At 36.5% G+C, this 13,195-nt stretch overlaps 1 protein-coding gene and 1 long non-coding RNA gene across 15 annotated transcripts in view; one reads left to right on the top strand and one right to left on the bottom strand.

The window, feature by feature from the left end:
* LOC309495366 (uncharacterized protein) overlaps nt 1–13,195 on the top strand; it is a 242,578-nt gene that overhangs the window by 142,094 nt on the left and 87,289 nt on the right. The gene's annotated exons all lie outside the window — the stretch shown is intronic.
* Nucleotides 1–13,195, bottom strand: part of LOC309495508 — a 120,547-nt gene that overhangs the window by 75,809 nt on the left and 31,543 nt on the right. The window lies entirely within an intron of this gene.

The raw sequence follows: 13,195 nt of genomic DNA, 5'->3' as shown, positions 1-13,195 counted from the left end.
TTGCAGCATATCTCTAAAAAGCAATTCTAACGGCATAGCATCTAACAGTCAGTGAGGCTCATTTTCCGGGCCAACTCAAGCATCTCTGCTTCCGTCATCTCATGGAGGACTTCCTGTTCTGTTGCTTTGTTGTAGCAACAACTTTTGCATAAGAAATGTCATTCTGAGAAAGTCTGTTGGCAGACTCCTTCACACCTGTGCAGAGACTATAAACACATTACTCTTCATTTTAGTTAGTTTAGAGCTAAATCAATTTTTTCCTTCAGTTTCAGAGTTGTGAGGTCTCTGTGAAAAGGGCTTAAGACTGATTTACTGGTATTTCTCTAAAGCTCCTGATCACACACAATCTCTAAACTGTTATTTGCTATTAATTTTCTGTAATTTTCTAGCTGTAGTGTGATCTTCTTTTCTATTAATATTCTTGCAGACGAGGAATAAGACAGAAATAGTCAAATTCACTCAGTATTACTTGATCTATTCCAGCACTCCCTCAATTACAATCAAGCACAATTAACTGTAGACAGTTGTGTTGTAAGCAGTAAAACAGTCCAGTTCTTTATAGTCAAACTCATTTATTATGTTTGATAATGAACATTTCTGTCCACCCCAGACTGCTGATGGTCTTTATCTGTCCACCTCTGTGAAAATATCCACAGTTAAAAACACTGATTTATAGAAGACTTGACACATTATTCAGCTTGAGCTTATTGATGGAGAACATAGAGTTCATGTTGGCTAGTTAAACATAAACATAACTGGACAATTATGTGTGAATTAAACTCTCATTATAGCATATATTTGTTTGTTATATTAGATTGTTTGTTATTAGTGAGTGACATCAGAGGTGTCAGTCGCAGCATTATATACTAGCTTTATATTTTCTCTCTGTCAAACTGCCTGTCAAATAGTTTTTATAGTAAACTATTTGTAAATTGTTGGTTTTGAGGTCCCTTTTAAAAAGTCCCATTGTAAATGTATTTTAACATCAACTGAGATTTATAAAAGCAGCTGACTCTTTGCTTCTGCCTTCTTCTGGTTCTTCACAGGTTCTCTCAGCCCAAACCTTCTGGGCTCGATATTCACCCGCTGCTGAACTGTCAGTCTTGTGTCCATATAGCTGATTCTGATCAGTGGCTTCAGATTGAGCCGTCGGCCTGTACAGATGAAGGAGGGTCAAAGTTCAGGGTCAGCACTGACCCAGGCCGTTACGAGTGTGTCAGGACCAGAATGCGATGGGTCTGTGACTGTGTCGTCACCCTTCAGTACCGTACCGTAGACGGACTCTTCCTCAACGCAGAGCTGGAGAGGCTGCAGTGCAACCGGATCAGTCCAGTAATTGACGTGACGGTGATCTCAGGGAAACTGGAGGAAGTTCATCTGCCCCATTACGCCTGTTTAGGAGAGTCTGACCCCTCTCTCAAAGATGCTGTGAAAGTCCTCACCGTAAAAGACGAGGGAATAACCACAGAACCTGTGCAGTTGACCCGATTCCATGCTAAGATTGTCCAACCATCCTTCTCTATTACAACATTAATTATAAGTTGGATAATGGGATGGTATGAACACTGCGATCTTCTTCTCTACATGTGTTCTAAAGATCCTCTCATTCTACATCTCTACATTTTTCCATTTGATCCCTGTGAAAAAAAAAAAGTTGAGGAAACTGAAAAATCATTTTCATCATGCATCATCAGGTATCCCAGACCTGGCAGGCCATTTCGGATGAACACGCCACACATTCTTGATGTTCCTGGTGCCTCCACTATCCATCCCAAAGAAGGGATCACACTCACAAGAGAAACTCCCCCAAACTACTTTAGGGTCAAGACTCGTCTGGAGAATGATCTTCAAATGACTTTTATCAGAGAAGAGGATAAGGAGAAGGTCTGGGATGCAATAATTGAGAAAGATGATCTGATTCGTCCTAAGAGAGACGAGCCGCGCCTGAATAGTGATCTGATTCATCCTAAGAGAGATGAGCCATGTCTTAATAGTGAGGAAGATAAAGCAAGACATTTTGATAAGCATTGGTCAGAACTCATTCAGGGGGTTACTAATGTCCAGATCATTGCAGATAAACTGCGTCAGCAAGAACTAATTCATGAGGAACAATATTCAGAAATCACACAGAGTTTAACCAGTCAGGAGAGCATGAGAAAGATCTGTGAGATTATACGCAAACACAGTGATACTGTTAAAGCTGAATTCATCGCAGTTCTTCAGAAAGAGAAGCTTTACCACTTTTGATCATTGGTCTGATTCTTGATCTGATATGGCTTTCTGAACGTATCAAAATATACTCCCTTCATCAAATATTCATTCATAAAAACATTACAAATAAATTAAAGTTTTTGCTTTGCTCTTTTTGCTCTTTACATTGTAAATGTTCTACAGGGAAATAAATGTATGTTTTTGCACATCTAAGTAAATGTTCTAAAGGAAAGGTAAAACGAGTTCAATGTTAAAGTAAATGTATACCAGCATTTATATTTATTTACATTTATATGTTTGTCTAACTGTATTTCATACTTGTTGGTGAATTGCTGATTTTACATTTTTATAGTTTAGCCATAAACTATGAAATGTTGTAGTTAATTAAAAATATAGAATCCAGCTCTTCTTTTCATATGATTATATTCTTCTGCAAACACACAAAGTTTGGTGAACTGCAATGAGGAACATTTAATATTTTCTTTATCTAATAAAAGGCTTTTATGTAAACTTAATTTTGTTGTCTCAGAATTTAACACTGGGATATTTTGGATATTTCACTGCATGGACACATTCTGAATAATGTGCTGTAAAGTAAGACTGTCATGGGAAAATGCACAAAAACTAATATTTTATTTATTTATTTTGAACTCAAATTACCCAGTGACAACATACTGTACCCCTAATGGTGGGTAAGTTGAGCCACTTCTGTGTCACTAACTCTATATCTGTGTCCTCATGATCCTTTCCTTAATTTGTCCTGATGGAAGACAGCTGAAATATGATTTGTTGTATAATAATGCTGAAGCACAGGTATTTGGCAGTGAAGAATATGTTCTCTGAGCTTCATGTCCTCTACAACAGTCTCAGCCTTCCTCCAACGTCAGGACACTTGAACGAAGCTCGACAAAATCTGTCCGATTAACCCTCTGGGGTCTGAGCTGTTTTCTGGGCCCTGGAGGTGTTCTGACATGCTCTGACATTTGTGCTTATTTCTGTTACTTGTGAAATTTTCATGGCTAAAGTCTGATTACACTGTATTCAGCACAAACTCTGCTACAATAATATATCAGCAGCATGTATGTAAAAGTTTGTAGTTTTGAGATAATGACATTTATGCGTGGTTTGTGAAAATACAAAAAAAATTGTCACTGAAATAAGGTCATGAAACCCCTAATGATTATTTCTTCACAAGACTTTTGAAAATTGTATCACGTAACCTAGAATATTTGCTCCAAAACTATGTGAAAATCATCCTGACTGCTCATTCAGAGAAGACAATATATTGATTTAAAATTTCTAAGACGTGTTTTGTGTGGGAAAGATTTATGCGAAGGGGGCGTGATCACCTCATTAATATGTAGGCTTTTCACACCTGAGAAAGACAAAGACACTTCCTAATGGCCCTATTATGAGCTATCAGGCCCTGTCATTCAGAGCAACCTTGCACAAAGAATGAGGAGATTTAAAAAATAATGGCTTTTTGATTTTTTGGATTTATTTACAACACAACATAATACAAATATACACAACAAATGACAAAAAATCACACTATTGAAAACAATGATCCAAAGACAGAGACCTTTGTGCCATTTCTAAAAACATTGTACATACCTTTCATTTCCAAGGTGTTTGATTTCCACTTTACCATGTTCATATACAGAGACTCATGTGAATGTTGAAGTCAGCTGGTCCCTGAAAGAAAAAAAAAGTGAACATACTGATATCAAGAGAAACTATAGGGAATATAGTTCTAAAATTTATTGGGAATACATTTTAGATTTTTCTGGTTAAAAGTGCTTTTTAAAATTCACAGAATACACACACACACAAATGTTTCCAACAATATATAATATAATGAACACCAGGTTTGTTGTGTCTTGTAAGCATAGTAGGCTATGCACAGTGCTGCATAAAATAATAATAACAATAACCTATAGCAGCATATAAATCTTCTAAAAGATTTCAGTAACAACTACGCTAGAGACAAATATATTGATTGTCATATGTAACATCAAATGTTTCCATTCGTTATGATGATATGAAATGAGATAACAGTAAAAACATGAAGCCTTTTTTTGGTGTGTTTTGCTTTTCAAACGCGATCACGCTCCAAATATGATACATTCAAAACCAGAGCTCGCTCCAAAATATGAAACATTATGGTTACCATATTATGCATATCTATGTTTGAGCAGATATCCACAAACACAGTAACAGTAAACATGGGTCTAAATATTATAATATTCACCATATATCTAGCAACAGTTCATCTGCAATGTGAAGTTTATGCAACAATAACATGAACTAATAATTAAGAATTTCTTACCTTACATCTTTCTTGTCTTCAAATCGTGTTCTTCTTCTTCTGAGGTAAATCCAATGTAAGCTCACAGCACGTCTTTCAAACTCGCTGAAAAGCAGAGACTTCTGAAGTTTTTTGGTGCTTTGTTTTTGAGGTAATGAGCACGTTTGCGTTCCATGTGGAGATTTGCATGTGAATCTCTTTTGCGCGCGTGGGCGAGGTCAAATTAAAAATAATTAGCAAGCGTGTGAGAAGCTGGACATCTTGTTGGTTTTATACAAATTACTTAAACAGAGAATATTTGTTTTCAGTTTGAATCCGATCATTTAAAAGTACACACTTAAATGTGTATAAAAGTATATGGCTCATAAATGTGTGACAAGTATTCGCTGAGTTTTGTTTCAGTTTATAGACGTGCTCAAGAAAAAAAAGTTCACCGCGACGGAGAGGCAGAACGCACACCCTGTTTATTTTCTTTATTTTACAAAAGCACAATGTTTTGATTCGATTGTAAGTGGACACATACAAAAGTAGAAATATCACAGATTCTTTTTTCATATTTCTTTTTTCTGTATGACCATAAATGACGGAGAAATTTAAGTTTTTTTGTACTACTATGTGAAGAAAATCCAGCAAAACGCGCCGGCGCATTTGTCGACCTCAGAGGGTTAAACATTATTCAGCTGGAGTGTCTAAATCATTTGAACAAAGAGCAGAAAAGAAGTGTCCAGTGATGCTCTTCCATGAAAGTAGCTGAGCGTTCTGATGCTTTAGAAGCAGAATGTGAGATTCGTCACATAGAGCTGGAATATTTCTTCTCATGTTGCTCCATCAAGTCATGGTTTAGTCTGTAGTTGCAGCACAGTTTGTGTCTCCAGGAGCTTTTGTTCTGCTTTTGCACACGTTTCTCCTCCATCGGCTCCTGGAAAACATCCACAGCACTGCAAGTGTTTGTCAGCGCAGGTTTTTATCTATTTATTAAAATTATCATCTGTAAAGATGCCTAACTTTAAAGTCTGGACTACAACAAAGCTTGTGCTCTTGTTGCTTTGGAGAAAAGATGCTGTTCATTTCACACATTTGACCGCTGTGTTGTGATGAACACAATGATCTGTCATGAACTTCAGCATCAACTCTAGAGAAATGTGTCCAGTAGAGGAACATCTGTGACTTGTAGTTGAGAGAGTTTTTGGCATCATTGAGCTGATAGGAAAGAAACACACAGGACACATGAACTCTAGAAAGAGCGTAAGTCAGACGAATGGGATCAGACCAGATTTTTAAGCTTTTGAAATCTTTTGTCTTGTTCACATCCCCAGGTCCATTCAGTGTCATTCTCAAGAAGCACTTCTGACAAAAATGGGTATGAACTTGTCAAAATACCGCAGCATAAAAAAAGTCACATTCTTGTGCTGTTTCTCCCCACACTAACAGATCATCTACTGTGTTTTTCACTCCATAATACAATCATTAAATTAAATTATATATGTTTTCAGTGTGTCAGTGAGGCCATGTTTAAACTGTAAGCTACTGTAGTTGTCCTTCAGCAACACAAGTAGGGATATGAGGCTGGAGCTGAACAGGAGCTGATACAGCTCCACATGCACTTTTCTCTTCTTCACAACAATACACTGCTCTATTCTGTAGGTTGTCTGGCTGTATGGTGACAGAGGAAGGCTGTGGTTATGTGTCTTCAGCTCTGAGTTCAAACCCCTCACACCTGAGAGAGCTGGATCTGATCTACAATTACCCAGGAGATGCAGGAGTCAAGCTACTCTCTGACGAACTGAAGGATCAGTTATGGAACAGTTATCCTATACATAATACTGACATACTGAACATGTGTGCATGATGCATATCTACATTAATGTGTGTTTATAGTGTGGACCATCATGGAGAGATCAGGATGACTGCAGGACCATGAAAGTGTTCGTATATACACACACTAACACACATCTAGATGTTTTTCTCTTCTTGTTCAGATGCCTGTGATCTCACATTGAATTCAAACACTGCAATCACTCAACTCATTCTGTGTGATGAGAACAGGAAGGTGATGCGTGTGGAATAGCATGATCATTCCTGATCATCCAGAGAGATTTGATGAATGTCCTCAGGTTCTGTGCAGAGAGAGTCTGACTGGATGCTCTTACTGGGAGGCTGAATGGGATAGATGGGTTGAAATATCAGTGACCTTTAAAGGAATCAGCTGGAAAGGAGGGAGTGACCGTAAGTTTGGATCCAATGTCAAATCCTGGAGTCTGTACTGCTCTGCTGAAAGATTCACTGTCTGGCACTATAATTACTACACTGATATACCTGCCGTCTGTTCATCCTCTAATAGAGTAGGAGTGTATGTGGACGTGTCGGCCGGCACTGTCCTTCTACAGCGTCTCTGACACACACTTAAGCCTGGGACACACCAAGCCGACGATCGGCCGTTGGGCAACGTCGGACCGTTTTTTGAGCGTTGGCCACCATAGTTTTCCAAGTGTGTTCCACACCGTTGGCTATAGTCTGACTCCGTCCCGTTTATTTTTTTTTGGGGGGCAGATTCAACATGTTGAATCGGCGATGTGCCGTCGGTGAAAGAGGGAACTCTGATTGGCTGTTCAGTTAATGTTACGTCATTTTACCTGTGTTCCTTGGTGAATATTTCAATATTAACATGAGCGGAGAGGACTAAAGAAAGTGTTTAGCAGGATTTATATTCAAAATGGTAAGCACACACTGCTTATTTTATGGTTTGTGTATATGCAGCCTGCAGTGTCGGTTTCCCTTTTTGAATGACGAATATAGATGAATATATCTGCAGAAATAGACAATTGTCTGATTTACACACAGGCGCAGTTAACATGCATTCTAGCTGACAGTCGGCTGTAGTTCTCTCGGTGTGTTCAAATGCAGCTTTTCCCCCCAACGCAGGCGATGCGAACAGCGCTTTCATCAGCGCTAGTTCTTTGGCGTCGGTTTGGTGCATCCCAGGCTTAACACACTCAACACCACATTCACTGAACCCCTCTATGCTGGATGTAGGCTTGATTATGATTCCTCAGTGTCTCTGTGTCAGATTAAACAACAGATACACACACACATTGGAAAATCCTCTTACTAACGTCCACATGCACATAGTCATCAAATCTCACAGATTTACATTTGTATTAATTCATGTTTAATTTATATTTTTCATTATACAGAAGTTAGAAATCTAGATACACATTCTGTTCTGAATCTTTAATACAACAACAAAAAAAATACACTGATGTAGTTTATACTTTATATAAAATCCAAATCTGAACAGCTTATGTGAGTTACTCAAAGGTTTAGGTGGATTAACCATATGGGCATTTGGGCAAGTGGCACCACATCCTGGGGGGCAAATCATTTTTCTCCGGTTAGACAAGCTATGCAACCTCAAACATCTTTCCAGCCATGACCTATATATACCGTTGCATCAGAATGTTCTAAATTCCCTGAATGTTTTGTTGAAAGTTTTTTATTTTCCCCACGTGAATCGCACGATCTATCACCAGATTTTGGGAGTGGGCTGTGCGGTGTTGTCTCGTGTCTCTTCAACCGAAATGAAATTTCCTTGCTCCTGGATGTGTGAATCCTATACGGAGCATCAGCCTTGCACTTTCATGTTGTACTTTGCAGCTGTTGGCAAACAGAGTGTAAACAAGTGATTTTTTGGTCCCACTTTATATTAAGTGGCTTTAAGTACTATGTACTTACATGTACTTACATTGAAATTAATAATTTGATACAATGTACTTATTGTGTAACTACATGTTTTTACATTGTACTTACATTTTAAAAATTCCTGCATGTAATTACAGCTGTAATTAATTTATGTAATTACATTTGTAATTACACAGTTGACCCTTCCCTTACACCTTAAACCTACCCAATCCACCTCACCTGTCCCTAACCTTACCCGTTTCACACCTCAATAGCAGCAAAAGTGTTTTACAATACAACATGAACACAATAAGTACATTGTACTTATTTTTTGATGTAAGTACATAGTACTTAACGCCACTTAATATAAAGTGGGACCGATTTTTTAAATTTGTTTTTTAGTTCAAAACCTCAAAAAACTATGTAGTTACAGATATTATTACTATTGCAAACAAGACTTTTTTTTTTTTACCATAATCTGAAGTGATTAACAGTTTGATTTTCATGATGTCAATAATCAGTTTGCATTACAGTATTAAAAACGTGATTTTAGTGGGTGGTGGTTTTGACTGGCTTAGACCTTGGCATGTTTTGAGTCATTTTTCAATTTCTTTAATTATATTTGCAGCATGCTTTGTTTAAATGTGTATCTTATCTGGAAGTGAAAGTGATAGTTATTATATAGAAAATAGAAAGCATCAGAACCACAATTGTAAACGTTCAATCTTCAATCGCGCCTTATAATTCAGCTTCAATTATCACCCCGCAAGAACAATTACAGTGCTTTACAACTATAGAACAAAAAGAGTTAAATAAACTTATCACTTCATCTAAAACAACAACATGTTTATTAGATCCTATACCAACTAAACTACTGAAAGAAGTGTTACCTGTAGTGGAAGAGCCTCTCCTCAATATTATTAACTCGTCTTTATCTTTAGGTCATGTTCCAAGAACATTTAAACTGGCAGTTATAAAACCTCTCATTAAGAAACCACAATTAGATCATAATAATCTAGCAAATTATAGACCCATTTCAAATCTTCCATTTATGTCTAAAATATTAGAAAAAGTGGTGTCCGCTCAACTGGGCTCTTTCTTGCAACAAAATGATATCTATGAAAAGTTTCAGTCTGGATTCAGACCGCATCATAGCACTGAAACTGCGCTCGTTAAAATCACAAATGATTTACTTTTAGCTTCTGACCAAGGCTGTATCTCAATACTAGTTTTACTTGATCTTAGTGCTGCGTTTGATACTATAGATCACACAATACTCTTAGATCGACTACAAAATTATACTGGTGTTCAAGGACAAGCACTAAGCTGGTTCAAATCATACCTATCTGACCGCTACCATTTTGTCTATTTAAATGGAGAAAAATCGATCATAACTCCAGTAAACTATGGAGTGCCGCAGGGATCTGTATTAGGCCCTCTGTTATTTTCAATATATATGATGCCACTTGGAAATATTATAAGGAAACATGGAATTAGTTTCCAATGTTATGCTGATGACACTCAAATATATATTTCATCAAGGCCGGATGAAAACGCTAAATTTTCCAAATTGACAGAGTGTGTTAAAGATATAAAAGATTGGATGACGCGTAATTTTCTTTTATTAACCCTCTGAGGTCGAGAAACGCGCCAACGAGTTTTGCTGGATTTTTTTCACATAGCAGCAACATAAACTTAAATTACTCCTTCATTTATGGTTATCCTGTTAACCCTCACCAGTGCGTCGGCGCACTGAAGCGTTTTTTTATTTATTTAGTTCAAAGTTACTATCAGATTAAATGTTATACTTTGACAAACTATACATCATTAAAAAGATATAAGACTCAAGTTTCAGTATTTGACCACTATTGTATTCTGAGAAACTTATAGTGACAGTTATGTCTTAATTTGTGTCAGGAGTTATGAAATGAAAAAATGCATCGATCCCTTTATTATGAATTATGAGCGTCAGCTGGTCCATTCAGAAAAAAAAACTCCGTGCTGTTGTCATGACAGTGCTATACAAAACAACGTCCCTCAGGGCTTTTAGCTCAAAAATGTGCAGACTTGGAGAAATATTGATATATTCTCATAGATTCACATCATATTTCTATAGACAGGAATAATATTTATTGAATTTATACCCAAATGCGTCGATGTAATCATTATGAGCGCTTCTTACTGAGATGTGCTGTGTTTTCAATTCATACCTATAGCCTGAGGGCGCTATATGCACAAAAATACTCCATATATGGAACATGAAGAAGAGCCATAATCATGTGACCTTCAAGGACGTCACTGATAGCAGCAGCTACACACAAAGCTAACACAGAGATCGCTGTAATATGCAGATACAGACGTTTTGAAAACAATAAACATAATTGCAATGATATGTGATTTGCCTGTGTTCTTCAAGCAATGCCAGGTATTTTTATAATATATTATATTTATAATGTATTGCTAATCGATATAGACTTTATCATTGTGCATAATTCTATAAATATATTTTCTGTCTGATTTTTTTTTTTATCTGAAGCCAAATTAGATCACAGAAGATTATTTAAAACACTCCACTTGTGTTATAAAGTACGTTTGTAGCACAAACATGGTTTTAATCTCATAAATGGTCGTGTATTGATGGTGTGCTAAGACATGCTAGCTAGGCCCAAAATAAAGTAATTTGACATGATCTTGAAAAACATTTAACTAAATACAGAGTTTTAGACTTATCATTTTCAGATTTTAAATATAACATGGTCACACATATGGCTTTAGCTGCAGTGCATTTCTAGATTGCTCCAGGGCCCACTTCAATTTTATTTTCATGAATATGTTTAATAAAAACAAATTTCTAATAACTTTACAAAACTTTGAAGCTATTTAAAAAATGTTTTTTTCATTATGACAATAATTAATTCTACATTTACAATAAACTACCAGGTGTCAGCTTTCAAATGAGATCATACTTGTGCTTTTAGTGCAAAGGGTTCATGAACTGTATCTGTTTCAGTTTGGGTATGTCATTTCTGGGGATTTTTCAAAAGTGGCGTTGCAGCTTAACAGGTTAAACAGAAAAAAGAAATATAAAAAAATAATCTGTGATATTTCTACTTTTGTATGTGTCCACTTACAATCAAATCAAAACATTGTGCTTTTGTAAAATAAAGAAAATAAACAGGGTGTGCGTTCTGCCTCTCCGTCGCGGTGAACTTTTTTTTCTTGAGCACGTCTATAAACTGAAACAAAACTCAGCGAATACTTCTCACACATTTATGAGCCATATACCTTTATACACATTTAAGTGTGTACTTTTAAATGATCGGATTCAAACTGAAAACAAATATTCTCTGTTTAAGTAATTTGTATAAAACCAACAGGATGTCCAGTATCTCAAACGCTTGCTAATTACTTTTTAATTCGACACGCCCACTCGCGCAAAAGAGATTCACATGCAAATCTCCACATGCAAATCTCCACATGGGACGCGAACGCCCTCGTTACCTCAAACACAAAACACCAAAACACTTCACAAGTCTCTGCTTTTCGTCGAGTTTGGAAGACACGTCTGAGCTTACATTGGATTTACATCAGAAGAAGAAGAACGCGATTTGAAGACAAGAAAGATGTAAGGTAAGAAATTCTTACTTATTAGTTTATGGTATTGTTGCATAAACTTCACATTGCAGTTGAACTGTTGCTAGATATATGGTGAATATTATACTATTTAGACCCGTGTTTCCTGTTAAATACTGTTTGTGGATATCTGCTCAAACATAGATATGTATAACCATAATGTTTAATATTTTGGAGCGCGATGGCGTTTGAATGTTATCACATTTTGGAGCGCGATGGCGTTTGAAAGGAAAAATGCACCAAACATTAGGCTTTATGTTTGTACTATTATCTCATTTCATATCATCATAACGAATTTTTCTCTAGCGTAGTTGTTCTTGAAATCTTTTGGAAGATTTAATTTATTGTTATTATTATTTTATGCAGCACTGCGTAGCCTATGCCTACAAGGCACAACAAACCTGGTGTTAATTATATATTGTTGGAAACGTGTGTGTGTATTCTGTGAATTTTAAAAAGAAATTTTAACCAGAAAAATCTAAAATCTATTCCCAAAATCGTGCAGCCCTATAGTTTCTCTTGATATCAGTATGTTCACAGTTTTCTTTCTTTTTTTTTTTTCTTTCAGGGACCAGATGCAACTGAGTCCTGCTGACTTCAACATTCACATGAGTCTCTGTACATGAACATGGTAAAGTGAAAATCAAACACCTTGGAAATGAAAGGTATGTTTTTAGGAATGGCACAAAGGTCTCTGTCTTTGGATCATTGTTTTCAATGTGCTCTTTTGTCATTTGTATTTTTGGATTGTGTTGTGTTTAAAAAGCCATTCTTTTTTAAATCTCCTCATTCTTTGTGCAAGGTTGCTCTGAATGACAGGGCCTGATCGCTCCTAATAGGGCAGTTAGGGGAGTGTCTTTGTCTTTCTCAGGTGTTAAAAGCTTACATATTAATGAGATGGTCACGCCTCTTCGCATATGGCTTTGTCACACAAAACACGTCTTAGAATTTTTAGATCAATATATTGTCTTATCTGAATGAGCAGTCAGGGTGATTTTCACATAGTTTTGGAGCAAATATTCTAGGCTATGTCATACAATTTTCAAAAGTCTTGTGAAGAAATAATCAGTATGGGTTTCATGGCCTTATTTCAGTGAGAATTTTTTTTTGTATTTTCACAAACCACGCATAAATGTCATTATCTCAAACCTACAAACTTTTACATACATGCTGCTGATATATTATTGTAGCAGAGTTTGTGCTGAATACAGTGTAATTAGACTTTAGCCATGAAAATGTCACTAGTAACAGAAAAAAACACAAATGTCAGAGCATGTCAGACCACCTCCAGGGCCCAGAAAACAGCTCAGACCTCAGAGGGTTAAATCCAGACAAGACAGAGGTAATACTTATCAGTTCAAAAAA

This window comes from Leuciscus leuciscus (assembly GCF_965113295.1).
Source record: "Leuciscus leuciscus genome assembly, chromosome: 3".
In the NCBI taxonomy this organism is placed as follows: Eukaryota; Metazoa; Chordata; class Actinopteri; order Cypriniformes; family Leuciscidae; genus Leuciscus; species Leuciscus leuciscus.
Note: the sequence above shows the minus strand (reverse complement) of the source record. Positions and strands in the feature narration are given on the sequence as shown.